Raw genomic sequence first — 15,577 nt, 5'->3', positions numbered from 1 at the left:
GAGGACAGTGCCATTCTCTAAAATTCAAACACTTGGCTCTTTGCTTACACAGTGGTGACTTACTGGTCTGCCTTTTGTGTAGTCTTGGAACAGCAGTGTGTTTATGAGCCCCTAGAAGTGGCTCTAGTGGTAAGTGCCTGCCTGCCAATGCAGGAAATGTAAGAGATGGGGGTTTGATCCCTGGGTCGGGAAGATCCCCTGGGGAGGAGCATGGCAACTTTCTCCAGTATTCTTGCTTGGTGAATCCCACGGACAGAGGACCCTGGTGGGCGACAGTCCTTAGAGTTGCACAGAGTCTGGCACAACTGAAGCAACTTGTCTCACACACACGCACGACCCGTTGTATTACCAGTACTTTACAACAGGCTTTTGTGGTTGCTTTGTATTGTTAAACCTATTTTGATCATGAACAACTGGAAGTCCAGAGAGTTTAAAAGCATTTGTCATACAGCAAGGTGGCAGACAAAAAAAAAAAAAAAATTGAAGCATCTGATTCTTCAAATCTGGAAATTATAGTTACTGGTAATTTTAGTCTTTGTGATCCTCTACAACTAGGACACTTTTGCTGTCATAACTTGAGCACTAATCTAAAAATGATAGACTGCCATAGCACTGTATATAGCAATGTTCTTCAAATCCAGGAAGATTGTTACACCTTGGCAGTTACACAGTGTTTATTAAGAGGATGTGGACTACAGTGTTATTCCTCTGCCTGGTTGTTTCATGTTAGGCAGTATTCTGCTCCTTGAAGAAGAATGAGGTTCATAATTATTTATCCCACCATGTCAAAATAACTCAGTGATAAAGAGCTTGTTCCCTAGATTTAGCCAGAACTGGCTGTGAATTCTGGTTCTGTTACCTTAACAATTCTGTAAGGAAGTTATTTAACTTATAGATACTTCAGTTACCTTATCTTTATATTAGGAATAAATACTACTACTTAACTGATAAAGTTATTGTGAGGATTACCATGGAATAATTGACCATCTAAAATGCTTAGTATAGTGTCTAAACTATATTAATATTAAAAATATTAGCTATTGCCTATATTGACTTCCAAGAAATACCATGTAGTCAGTAAATAATTGTGAATTTTACTTGTCAATTAAAAAATCAATTTCCTTATCGTCCCCACATAATGTGCATATTATCTCTTTGTACTTGGACATTTAAAAGATCTCTGAGATGTCATTAGCTTCAGAGATGTTGCTCACCATTTTAAAAACCGTCTATAATTCATCAGTAACATTGTGCTAACTTTTGCCCCTAACAATCTTCCCTGACACACGGTTTCAGCTACACTGCACAACAGTGACCTCATTGCCCTCACTGGTATCACTGAGACTAGTAAATGTGAAATTATCCATACTTGAATTGGCTGCAGATAACACAGGCCTCATCATACAAGCATGGGATTTACAGTTTTTTCATAAAGTATACGTTGTCCCTGCCTGGCTTTCCAATTGCTTATTCTACTTTGTCCTCATAAGTCACAGTATAAGACATCTCAATAACTAAGTTTCTGGTTCCTCTGTGCCCTTGGATACTATTTCTTTCTTCTAGAATATTAAAGGGTTTCTTATCCATAAAAATTTAACTCAAAATTTGTTTTCTCTCTGAAGGTTTTCTCAGCTCCTGCCTTTCAGCTAACTTAGGGGAAATCAGAGAGGTGTTTTCTTACAGTGGTTTCCAGTGGAGATAGAAGTAGAGTCAGAATTATAGGGATTTTAAAAATATTTGTATGTTAGGGACTCTACCGAATGTTGTGGGGAGCACTGGAATGTATGATATAAATTTTTTCCCCACATATTTCTAAAGCATCCACTACTTCTTTCTGTCACCCCATAGAGAAGCACTGAGTCTTGATTCTGTGGCTCTTATACTACCTAGTTAAGGTGTCAGTCAGCCAGTTCAGTCGCTCAGTCACGTCCAACTCTTTGAGACCCCATGGACTGCAGCACGCCAGGCTTCCCTGGCATAAGTGTAATACTTCTGTGAATCCCCTCATGACTAACAATTTCATTAATTAGAATTATTTCTGAGCTCATACTGCTTGGTGAAGTCAATTTAAAGAAATTGGTTTATGAAACAAAGTAATTAAATCTAGTAGTAATGAAGGAAAGTGAAATGACTCTGTATACAACAGAATTTTTAGATAGATAATCTCCCTTATACTGAAAGGGAAAGTACTGAGATGTCAGTTGGTGAGCAATCTGGAAAAGTACTTAAAATACATATTGATTAAGGGTAAGTGAAACAAATCTGTGTGATATTGTAATGGTGGATGCATGTCCTTATACATTTGTCAAAACCCATAGAATGAACAATACAAATAGTGATTCATAATGTACACTGTGAGTGAAAGTTGCTTAGTCTGTCCGACTCTTTGCGACCCCATGGACTATATAGTCCATGGAATTCTCTGGGCCAGAATACTGGAGTGGATAGCCTTTTCCTTCTCCGGGGGATCTTCCCAACCCAGGGATCGAACCCAGGTATCTCGCAATACAGGTGGATTCTTTACCAGCTGAGCCACAAGGGAAGCTCAATGTACACTGTGGACATTAGTTAATAGCAATGTGTTAATATTAGTTTGTAAGTTCTAACAAAGGTACCACATTGTATTAGTTTGAGCTGCTGCTGCTACTGCTGCTGCTAAGTCGCTTCAGTCGTGTCTGACTCTGTGTGACCCCATAGACGGCAGCCTACCAGGCTCCTCCGTCCTTGGGATTCTCCAGGCAAGAACGCTGGAGTGGGTTGCCATTTCCTTCTCCAATGCATGAAAGTGAAAAGTGAAAGTGAAGTCGCTCAGTCATGTCTGACTCTTCGAGACCCCATGGACTGCAGCCTACCAGGCTCCTCCGTCCATGGGAGTTTCCAGGCAAGAGTACTGGAGTGGGGTGCCATTGCCCTCTCCATAGTTTGAGCTACTGTAACAAAATACTGGGTGTCTTGGTGTCAGAGGCTTATCTTCTCACAGCTCTGGAGGCCATAAGTCAGAGATCAGGGTACCAGCATAGCAGGTCCTGGCAAGATCTCTCCTGACTTGCAGATGACTGCCTTTACATTGAGTCCTAACATGGCAGTGAAAGTTCTGATCTCTTCTGAGGGCACGAATGCCATCATGAGAGGCCCACCCCTCATGATTTCATCTAAACCTGCTTATCTCCCAAAGCCTGAATTTCAAAATACCATCACATTGAAGTTTAGGGATTCGATATGAAATTCAAGTGGCATACAATACAGTTCATTACATGCATTAATGCAAAATATTAATAATAAAGGAAATTGTGCAGATATCTGCACCAGGAAGTTGTATTTGGTAGACTGTACTTTCTACTCAATTTTTCTGTAAACCTAAAACTATTCTAAAAATGAATTTTATTCATCTAAAAGTTTGAAGTACATATTCTGGGACACAGAAAGATTTAAATGAGCAAATGTAAATTGCATACAGGAAGTGGCAATTCAATATACTGAATATTGACCTTCCCAGATGGAGCTAGTGGTAAAGAACCCACATACCGATCAAGGCAGGAGGCCTAAGAGATGTAGGTTTAATCCCTAGGTAGGGAAGATCCCCTGGAGGAGGGCATGGCAACCCACTTCAGTATGTCCTGGAGAATCCCATGGACAGAGGAGCCTGTTAGGTTGCAGTCCATGGGGTCACAAAGAGTTAGAACAACTGAAGCGACTTAGCACATACTGAATGTTATAAAACAGTATTATTTCAGATATGCTGTTTTTCTGTCATTAGACTATTTGTCCCATTTTGAAGCTATAACAAGATCCCCAAAAATGTTTTTATGGAAGAGAATTAGAAAATATCAATTCTTATATGTAACTTCATAATCTTGCAAAAATGGCCTTGCCAATTTTGAAATAAGTACAAGAAAAGGTTTCAGGGGCGTGATTTAAGTGAGTGTCACAAAGTTGACTTTAGTTGAATAACAAAGCTTTTTAATGTTTCTTGAAATTCATGTCAGTGTATGGCAAAAACCACTACAATGCGGTAATTAGCCTCCAATTAAAATAAATAAATTCATATTTGAAAAAAACAATTTGCGCAAAAATGAGGAAACAATTTACATAAACGGCTGGTTTGCTCACGCTAAAGAGAATTTATCAGAACTCTCTGGTAGATTCAGTGTTGCTCTCCTAATTTATTTACTGTACTTCAGATTAAAGGATTTCAGAAGTAACACAAGGAGGTTGTAAATATTTAAAAGATGGTGGCTTAGATCAGCAATTCCTAAGGTTCTTGGTTTAAAATTTATTTTTCCCTTATAAAGTGAAGATTGGGATTGTTCATAAATATTCATTTCATGAATATCTTTCCACAACTCTCTTTCTACTGCGGAAGCCACCTGCTCCGAGCAGCCTTAGAGTGCAAACCATATCAGAGAGAATTGGCGTATGCCAGAAGGCAGTGGAGCCAAGTGTTGGATGCCTTCTCAATCTCCTTCCTCCAGACAGCAATTCCAAAGACACCTGGACAGTGAGTGCTGAGAGACATGATGGCTGCTGGGTAATTTCATAATATATGCTCTAAAATGCTTTACAAACTTACATATTTTAAAGTATTTCTGTATCCTCTGGGATGAAGTCTGGCTAAAACATAAGTGTTAGTTTCAGAAATTTGGGGTAGTCAGTTAAATAGTTCTGGCTCTGTTGTTTTATTTGTATATGTTTTAAGATAAAAATGAGTTTAAGGTGGTCCATAGTGAGAAATAATTTAATGTGAATATTCTACCATGTCTGACCCTTCGCGACACTATGGACTATAGTCCGCCAGGCTTCTGTGTCCATGGGATTCTTCAGGCAAGAATACTGAAGTGGGCTACCATTTCCTTCCCCATGAGATCTTCCCAACCCAGGGATTGAACTTTTGTCTCTTATATCTGTTGCATTGCCAGGCGTGTTCTTTACCACTAGCGCCACCTGGGAAGCTCCAAAAGTGAGAACAAATTTAATGTGAATATTCCAAATTGAGTAGTCATTCATCTAGTTTAAGCTTTTCTATATTTCAGTTTTTCCATTTTTTGTTCATAATAACCATTCTACCTTAATTCTATATGTCAAAAATTTTTACAGGACTGCATGGTTTGTCTAAGGGTTTCAGCATGAAAAAGTGAAACAGTAAAAGTGTTAGTCACTCAGTCTTGCCTGACCCCATTAAGTGTAGCCCACAAGGCTCCTCTGTCCATGGAATTCTCCAGGCAAGAATACTGGAGTGGGTAGCTGTTTCTTGCCTAAGGATTTCAGAATAGGCTGTAGCAAATCATTGCATCACATAATTGATGTTAAATTGCCTTGTCAGAGGGAGTATTCTTTAGTGGGATGAACATGGGATGAAGTCACCATATTTGGATCCCATATCTAGTTCTGTTCACCCTTTTATGTGTGACAACAAACTGTTTTTCAACAAACTGTTCACCTGATATCTGAAACTTAATCATTGGTAAATGGATCTTTCATTGAGCTAATTTAAAGAGTGAGTGAGCTTGCATGTGATGGTTCTTTGCAAACAACAAAGTAGCATGCAAAGATTAGTTATTAAATATGCAGATAAGCACAATATTCGACAAGCAATCAGTGGCATGAGCCATGATTATTTTTCATTTGTTGATAATTTGAAGCAGTGTAGAGTTGAACCATAACCTTAAAATTTCAACCCTCCTGTTTGTTTAAGATAAACCCATAAGAATGGCCCCATCAGAACTCTGTAGGGAAAAATGAAATCCCTCTCTTTTCATCTATTTCCCACCTAAATCCTGACAGACTTCCTGACTCTAATTAGGTTGTCTTGACCTCTACTTTGTAAGATGGAGATCAGTAGATCAGAATATTGAACATGTATATTGCTCTGGTTAAAGATGTTTAGATTTCATTGATGCCATTGTTACATTTTAAAAACCAGTTTTGCAAAGAACTGTGTTTCCAAAATGGCATTAATAAACAAAAGAGCATCATCAGATGTTACCTTTGTATATTTTAATGTTTATGAGGAAGTGTTTAATAATCATTCTGAAATGTGAAAAGGAAGAAAAAATAATAAATAGGTGAAACTTTTTCTGGGCTTGTAGATTTCAGTGCTACCTTTAAAAGGAAACTATTTTTTAACTAAATTCCCTCCAAAGTTGTTGTATGCATGGAAAATCTTACTAAAACATGATCTTAGTGTAAGCATTTAAATTAGTTGGTTACATGGCACTTCCATACTTAGACTTTTAATGAAATACATCTTTCTTCAGATTTTATTTATACAACACAATTTTCATTAAAGCTTAGTTGTGACTTTAATATCAGCCATGAAGTCATAGGACTATTCAGATTTCCTTAGAGTTTGCTGGAAGTTTTCTCTGTTTGATAGTTAACGGCTGGTATAGGATGTGTGTGGCAGGTCACATCACTTTAGATGCAGCTCAGGACCTGAGAGGATCTCATGATCATGCTCTGGACGCACCATGGGATTTAAGTGACTTCTTCATCCAGTGACCAGAGAAGCTGCAACTGAACATTGAGTCTTCCATTTCAATGAAAAAATGTGGTCCTCCTGAAATTGACAAGTCTTTGGAGAGACCCCAAAAAAGTTTTATGCCTTTAGTTCAGTTCAGTCCCTTGGTTGTGTCCAACTCTTTAGACCCATGGACTGGAGCACACCAGGCCTCCCTGTCCATCAGCAACTCATGGAGTTTACTCGAACTCATGTCCATTGAGTCGGTGATACCATCCAAATATCTCATCCTATGTCGTCCCCTTCTCCTTCTGCCCTCAATCTTTTCCAGCATCAGTCTTTTCAAATGAGTCAGCTGTTTGCATCAGGTTGCCAAAGTATTGGAGTTTCAGCTTCAGCATCAGTCCTTCCAATGAATATTCAGGACTGATTTTCTTTAGGATGGACTGGTTGGATCTCCTTGCAGTCCAAGGGACTCTCAAGAGTCTTCTCCAACACCACAGTTCAAAAGCATGAATTCTTCTGTGCTCAGCTTTCTTTATAGTCCAACTCTCACATCCATATCGACTACTGGAGAAACCAGAGCTTTGACTAGACAGACTTTTGTTGGCAAAATAATGCCTGCTTTTTAATATGCCGTCTAGATTGGTCATAACTTTTATTCCAAGGAGCAAGTGTCTTTTAATTTCATGGCTGCAGTCACCATCTGTAGTGATTTTGGAGCCCCCCAAAATAAAGTCTGTCACTGTTTCCATTGTTTTCCCATTTATTTGCCATGAAGTGATGGGGCCAGATGCTATGGTCTTAGTTTTCTGAATGTTGAGTTTTAAGACAAATTTTTCACTCTCCTGTTTTACCATCATCATGAGGCTCTTTAGTTCTTCTTCACTTTCTGCCATTAAGTGTGGTGTCATCTGCCACCATAAGGGTGGTTTATGCCTTAGAATGAGACGAAGTGTAATATTACCTAGGAAGAGAGGCCTTGGCAATATTTTTAATCACACGATGATGTGGAGGACCAAATTGTTGGTTCAACGGTCATATGCTTTACTTCAGGGTATTGACTGATATGCAATGCTAGTATAGCATGCCTGAGCACACCTCTGCCTAGACTGTTCTACTGTGGATCTTGTCAATGTCAGAGGAACAGATACAGTTATCATGGAGAGCCCACAAAGCACACAGGTATTCATGGATGTTGGTCAGCCCATTAAAACATCACACTGGAAAGAACTGTCTGCCAAAAGCTGATACAACTTGTATCAACTACAATAAGGGCTAATGGTGCCATTTGTAGCACTGAGGCTCTAACACTGAGTTGAGTTTGGTGGTTTTAGGTAGCAGCAGGGGGAGAAATAATAGAGGCAAGATTCTAGTATTAACCTGGGCTCATGCCAGAAGCCATGGCCTGTGAACTACCAGCATAGTAGCATCTTCTGGGTAAATCTTTTGAGTAATGGCAACAGAGTTCTAGGAAGCAAGCTTACGATGGTAGCAAAAAAGTCTACTATAGAGTTTTGGAAAACAAAAGCTGCCAGAATCCCTGAAAACTGATTCAGAATTAGCCTCTATACATATTTTTTTCTGCTTTAATCATATTTGTTGATGTATTGACCAGAAATGATTGTAAAAATTCTGAGGCATGTTGCCAAGGGAGAAAAATGTGAAAACGTGATTTGGAATGAGCTAAATTATCTTCTTAGCCTTGTGGTTCTAACAAAATTAGAAGAGAGCTATAAAACTTCGTCAGAAGATTTCGTGGGATCCTGATGGACTGTGGTACCATTCTTTTTTGAAGGATTAGTGAAAACACATTTCTGTCTAAAATACAAAAGATAGGACTTTATGTTTGTCTATTAATCATTATATTTTCTTTTCAATATCAGTTTTTATGGTATTATGTGTTGCTAACTATACAACAGAGTTTGAATGGTACCTTCTGAATTTGTTCCTATTTATTCCTATTTTTGATAGTATCTGTATTTTACAAAATGAAAAACTATTCCCTAAAAATATAACCTTCTTTCAACTCAATATTTCAGCTATTTTGCTATATCTTAAATTATTTGTTGCTGTGCTCTGTGTCATTTCATCTTCTCTTTGTAAAAGTTTTCATTTTATTTTTGTTAGATATTTTATTTATCTTTCTTGGACTTAATGAGCTGTTTTGCCTTTTGGTGCAATACATTGGATCTGATTCCAAAGTCCTTTTCTCCTATCTTTTTATCATGGCTGGAATATTACTAATTCACATAGTCAAAGGGGTTTATATAGAAACCTAGGTTTAGCTATGGATTGATTGAATTTCATTGCGATAAATGCAATTCTGAATAGCAAATAGCCACATATCTTATATTCAATGTTCAGAAAATCTTTATTTATAGAAAGCTGATACAAAGCCCATTTTGTTAATACATTTTCTAAAGTTCTCAAATATTCACAGCATCAGCAGTAGCATAAATTTGTAAGAGGTAAAACTGCTTAAATATCAAGTTTCTTCTAAATTACATTCTCATTGAAAGGAAAAATAGTCCATCCATAGTAGATGGAAAAAACTCCATTTTAGGAGATATCCTCCATACCCTATAATCTGGAATTATAAAAACAGCAGTTGATACAAGAAACTGTAGACCTTTTACCAACAGAAATCCCATCTCTTTTTCTGTACTCTTGCCTAAATATTTAACATTATGTCTAGCTTTCTGATGAAATCATGTAGGAATTATTAACCATTTCTTCACTGATTACAACTTTAGTCAAGAGTCCCAAGAAAATTCATTCCACATAATATAATTTCTTTAGCTATATATACATTACCTAGAAATTGAGTCATATGAAATATTTATATATAAACATATTTATTTTAAAATATTATTGTATATAAGATGCAACATTAAGATTAATAATGTTTTTGAAGAAAACTGTATTGAACAACTATTGATTGTAAAATAATCTAATTTTCAGAAATGCTATATCCAAAAATTATATATATGTAAGACTCAGCAAAAGTAGCACAATATTATTTCTACTGTTAATATTGTGAACATATATATTTCTTTTAAGAGTAGAGGAACTCTATCAGTTCTGATATTACTATATAATCATATATTTGATTTCCATATATATATATATGTATGTATATGTATATAGGTTTAGGGTAACCCTAAAAAATATGCAAACCTTCACTGAAATCCCTTTCTTGTCTGTCAGTGCTGTCTTCCAGTTCTGCAGCCCTGGCTACCTATAAAAGTCTATTGCTCTGGTACCAGGAGAGCTCTTGGAACCTGGAAAACTGCTTTAGTTGCAGGGAGAACACTGATGTTAGCCTGAAGTGCTGCTGCTGCTAAGTCACTTCAGTCGTGTCCGATTCTGTGTAACCCCATAGATGGCAGCCCACCAGGCTCTGCCGTCCCTGGGATTCTCCAGGCAAGAACACTGGAGTGGGTTGCCATTTCCTTCTCCAGTGCATGAAGTGAAAAGTGAAAGTGAAGTCACTCAGTCGTGTCCGACTGGTCGCGACCAGTCGTACCAAGAGTACTGGAGTGGGTGAAGTGCAGGAGAGGGTAAAGTATGAGAGTCCGGCTATGACCTTGACACCTGATGCATCTTTCTGCAGAAGACTGTTTTCTGGACAGCAATCTAGATCTTCTGGACAATGCTAGGTGACATTGACCAATTACAGTTAGTTGTAGTGAGCAACCTAATGAAGGTCTAATTATTCTCAACAAAGAAGGGGTGGCTATCAAGAATGGGGAAGTCCAGGAAAATAGGTAGAGATTTTATGAAGTCCAGCCTTCCATGAAGAAGTCCAGTCACCCGCCTACAGCAGCACCAGTAAGGATCATCCGTATATAGATCACACTGAAGATCAGCTGCCTTTTGGTGAAAGTCTGAAAGTGAAAGTGAAGTCGCTCAGTCGTGTCCGACTCTTTGTGACCCCATGGACTGTAGCCTACCAGGCTCCTCCCTCCATGGGATTCTCCAGGCAAAAGTACTGGAGTGGGTTGCCATTTCCTTCTCCAGGGGAATCTTCCTGACCCAGGGATGGAACCCAGGTCTCCTGAATTCCAGGCAGACGCTTTAACCTCTGAGCCACCAGGGAAGCCCAAGGGGACGCTGTGGCTGCATAGGCTGGGAAACGAATCCGGGCCTCCCGAGTGGCAGGTGAGAATTCTAAATAGTACTAATTGTGGTGACCCAAGGATGAAAGAGCAGGTAAAACCAAAGAAGGTCTTGGAAAGCAGGAATAGAAAAACCAGACCCTTATCATCCTTCCCTCTCCCGTGTTATAACTATTGATGGATTTCAGGTTCTCCTGAGCAGCATAACCTGTCTCCCCTTCTACCCCTTAAGAAGAAGGTGTTTGCCTTACTCTTCCCCCATCCAGGATACATGCCTCATCCAATCAGCATATGGCCCAGAAGACTGTTATCCAACTCCTTGTACCCTGGGTATAAAAGTGGACTAAGGACCCCTGTTCAAATGTTGGTTCTCCCTTGAGCTGGCCTGCCATTCTAACAGCATCTTCCACTCAAATAAACTTTATTTCCCTCTCATTCTGTCTCATTTCTGGAAGTTCTTTTCCAACCTGCACACAGACTAAGACACTAATGCCTGGTCTTGCCCGTTTGGATAAATAGTTCATAAATCAAGAAAATGAATTGAATACTGCTACTGCTGCTAAGTCGCTTCAGTCATGTCCAACTCTGTGAGACCCCATAGAGGGCAGTCCACCAGGCTCCCCCATCCCTGGGATTCTCCAGGCAAGAACACTGGAGTGGGTTGCCATTTCCTTCTCCAATGCATGAAAGTGAAAAGTGAAAGTGAAGTCGCTCAGTCGTGTCCGACTCCTAGCGACCCCATGGACTGCAGCCCACCTGGCTCCTCCATCCATGGGATTCTCCAGGCAAAAGTACTGGAGTGGGGTGCCATTGCCTTCTCCGAATGAATTGAATACTGACTGTTTATTAACATTTACAGCACCATCAGTGATCTAGAAGAATCTGTGTTTTCCTTGGCTTCTTCTTAAATCTTTTGATTTCTAGATTCATCTGTGGACTTTTTTGGAGCCCCAAATCTCTCTCAGTTATCTTCTGAGACCATTTTTCTTGGTCTTCCTGAAATTTCCCTCTTTACTTGTCTATCTGTTTTTTCATATTTCTCTGCCTATATGTCATTAATGTTCTTTATGTATTTTTTAAAATAATTTGAAGAAGCACATCAGTTTCCCTTAATATGTATATAGACATCAGAGACAAAAGAAGAGGATGATCCCTTGTCTAAGTTGATTTCATGTAAAAGGTATTATAAAAACTTCAATTGAATTTCTGAACGTTCAATGAGGCCTGCAGCTAACTGTAGGCTGTGAACAAGAGGGTGTGTATACAAAATGGGAAGTTATTTTCCCCTGATTTCATATAAATATGGGAAGATTTTGTGTTTATTTTACTCCCTGAGATTTTGGATGGAACACAGAAGAGAGATAATGGAAGAGAAAAGATGAAATGTGTGAGAAAGAAAAAAAAGGAAAGCCCAAATACTTTTAAAATTAAGAATAAATAATACTCAATTTTAAGTTGATGGTTTTATAGTATTGAATCACACATTTTGGCTAAAAGATAACATACAGAAACTTGAAATTGTCGGAGGGGTGGGACTGATGGTGGGTCTGTAGAGGGGGGATGATTTTTTGCACCCATCAAAGAAATTGTTGATGCTTTACATCTGGTTTAGTACCAGGGCAAAAAAAAAAAAAAAGACTGGAGAATGAAGTAGGATCAAGGGCTTGGAATGAGTTTTAGAAGAGTTTTATGGGTCGTATAGTAGAGGAAGATCCTAGCAAATAGTTGCAGTAGTGACTTTGTAGGAGTGTACTTTTTCCCTCAATGAACACGCATCCTACTATTAACATGTTTGTGTATTCCCCTACCAAATTGAATCCGAGCCATTTTCATGCAGTGAATAAAGTAGTTTGCAAGTGCTGTGGAGAAGCCAGCTGAGATGACTTCAGCCATCTAACTGCAGCTGCATGAGATACCCTAATTAAAAGTGACACAGATGAAGCCCATCAACCCACAGAGCTATGACAGACCATAATAAATTGTGCCAAATATTTTGGACACTAAATTTATTAGACAGGAAATTTGGGGATAATATTTTACACAGCAGTAGATAATTGTAGCTCACTCCTTTACCAGTTTACTTATGAGATCATATTTTCTCTTTGTTGATTATTTCTAATTCATTCAGCTGACATTTATTAAATGTCATATACTATAACAGGCTCTTGATATTCTAAAGTAAATAAAATACCAGTGGATTACTCAAAGAGGAACATTTTAAATGGATATCAGTTTTGAAAGAAATATTAACATGCCTTATTAAGAATTCCATATAAAGGAAGATAGCATGAATAAAATGCTAGTTACTACTGGATGGATATATTAAAATAAAAGCAATAGAAATAAAATATAAGCACAAAAATATTGATGATCTGCTGACCACTGTTACTCATAGGAAGCACAGTTTTTTATATGGAACAGTTTCTTATAGCATATTTTCACTTTAAATGGATTTGCTTTTTTTTTTTTTAACTTAGGTTACAAGTCAATTCAGTGCTTTCAAGGTGTGATATGTAACAAAGACCAGTATTTATATGCACTAGATCATCTACATTAATGCCAATTTAATTTTGTAAAGCCAAGCATGGTCCTTAGCTATTGAAGAAAATGGATGTTAATAGCAAAATTTCTGATGAGTATATGCAAAACTATCTACATTTTATATTCATTGCTAGTGTTTACAATTTCAGGTTTGGCATGGACATTATTTACTTTTAAATAATGATATGTAGTGATATTTTACTACATTAGAATCATGTGAGGTTGGCATTTTATAAAAGATATAAATGTTGCATAGGCAATTTTACATAATTTAATCTAATCCTTATTTCTCACAAAATCTCAAAATTGCCTTTACATGCACTGTGGATGTTAAACTTAGGCATATTTTAATTTTTTCAAATGAGGAGCAAATTTAATCATATAAAGCTCACAGTCCTTATTATCTTAAGCTTTATATATTCTGTGTTCCTACTGGATAAAAATGAAACTCTACCTTGAATGAGACATTAATATTTTTGATAATAAATGATTCTGAAATTTATTTTATTCTCACCTAATGGGTGTGCCAAACAAAAGATGTGCAATGGGTCTGACCTCAATCCTACACCAGAATGTCTGGAGAAGACTAGGGAAAAGATAAGTTTTTGTATTTTCCCCAACTATTCTGACTACAAACTGGTAAATATAAGAGACCCATAGCAGATAACTGGTCAGATTTATTGTTCTATCAAAGCCTTCATACACAGAGGCTTATAAAACCTCTGAACAACAGGTTTGAAGTTGAAAGTTGTACATTTATCTGACATTCACCCTTTCCCTGATATTTTTTTTTCCTTTACCTTTGTAGAAAAACAGTGGTCACTTTTTACTCTAGCAATTTGAAAAACTTTACTTGGAAAATTTGCTTTACAGTATGTTCACATATCTTATATTTTCCCTCCCCTCCTCCCCTCACTTTTTTTCATTTTAATATCCAAGACTATTGAAAGAAGCCCAATAATTTTCCTCACTCATATTTTAAAAGCAGTGACATTTACATTGCATGCAAAATGCAGCAACAATTTGACTGATGTCCAAACCATTTTAAACACCCATGAGTTGCTCTGAGCATTATCATGTCCTTGGTGTAAAGAAACTACAGAGCCTGATAAAAGCCTATAGAAGAAGGAATGTGTTTAGAGGCAGATATTTGTCCTTCCTATTCAACCCAGGATTATTTAACAGATTGAAGGTAGTTGTATTCATAATTTGCTATCACTTTCAACTCAATATTTTTAGTGAAGTATAACAGTAATAGGACTTTGTTCAAATAGATTGAATGCTAGCTTGTATGTGGGTGCATATGTTCATTCATTCTGCTAATGAACCTCAATTCCTGAATGCCTGATCTCTCATATATTTAAAGGGTCTTTACAGATCTTTGGTCACTGAAGAAGCTGTCAACCTGACAAGAATAAGCATGACCAAAAAGATCTCTTCATTTTTTTCCAACACACAGTTTTAAATTTGGTTTTCAGAGTCACTTAACAGGCGATATATAATGGAGAACCAGAAATATAATCTCAGTGCTCTACTAATGGAGGTGTCAGATGGGAGATGATTATTTCCAATTATTATTTGATATTTCTAAGGCAATCTCTTTTGAAGTATTAACAATATATATGTGACCTATAAAATGGTAAACAGGTAAATTATCTGGTTTGTTAAATCAGTGCTGATATTTAGTCCAGACAGTTTAAACCCTTAAAACAATGTTTCAGGTGGATTGACTTTTATACCTTGTATGCTGTGTAAACTCAAAGAGAATGGCACTTTTTCAGGATGTGCCACTCTGCGACTTTCCATCTTTAAGAAAATGCAGTTTATAGTATAATAAATGATTACTTTATATTCATTTTTATGTCATTTTTGAATTATCTTTTAAAATTTCTTTTTAAACTTGTTCCATAGTTCAGTGAATGTAACAATAATACAACTTATAACTGTTATTCAACAACTTAAACTACTTGTTCCATAACAGTATAACTTCAGGAGTATTTAAGAGGCATCATATATATTAAAAGGACACCTGCCAGCTTAAGCTTGTTATTAGCATACTTGGAAATGTTTCCCCTGTGGAGCTGGAAATACATATGGTGTAGAAGCATCTGAATGATTTCTTTTATTTGGCACTCTTAAGATATAGAGGACAGGATCCCAGTATTGAGCTGTTTACCTTCCACAGGGAGAATAAATATGAGTACCAATAGACATAAGTACTCTGCTTACTCTCAGCTCAGCAGGGGATGAAGTGACTACATAAAATGAATGGGCACTGGGTTTTAACGTGTTTATCTGTAAATCTTTTTCTGAGTCATTATGTGCTTGTCCAGCTGCTAATTTTTATTTCTAACCTCAGTTAATGGGATTTATTTCTCCATGGGTTTTACCCTAGTCCTGGACTAAATTTCTTTATATGCTTATTTGTTTGCAATCTTTTGTCTTGTTTCTGGTGAAT

The 15,577-nt window shown here is 37.3% G+C and overlaps 1 protein-coding gene across 2 annotated transcripts in view; it reads right to left on the bottom strand.

Moving 5' to 3' along the window:
• The window catches only part of OLFM3 (olfactomedin 3), a 224,726-nt gene that overhangs the window by 75,111 nt on the left and 134,038 nt on the right, over nt 1–15,577 (bottom strand). The gene's annotated exons all lie outside the window — the stretch shown is intronic.

Source organism: Bos javanicus, chromosome 3 (assembly GCF_032452875.1).
Source record: "Bos javanicus breed banteng chromosome 3, ARS-OSU_banteng_1.0, whole genome shotgun sequence".
Taxonomy (NCBI): domain Eukaryota; kingdom Metazoa; phylum Chordata; class Mammalia; order Artiodactyla; family Bovidae; genus Bos; species Bos javanicus.
Note: the sequence above shows the minus strand (reverse complement) of the source record. Positions and strands in the feature narration are given on the sequence as shown.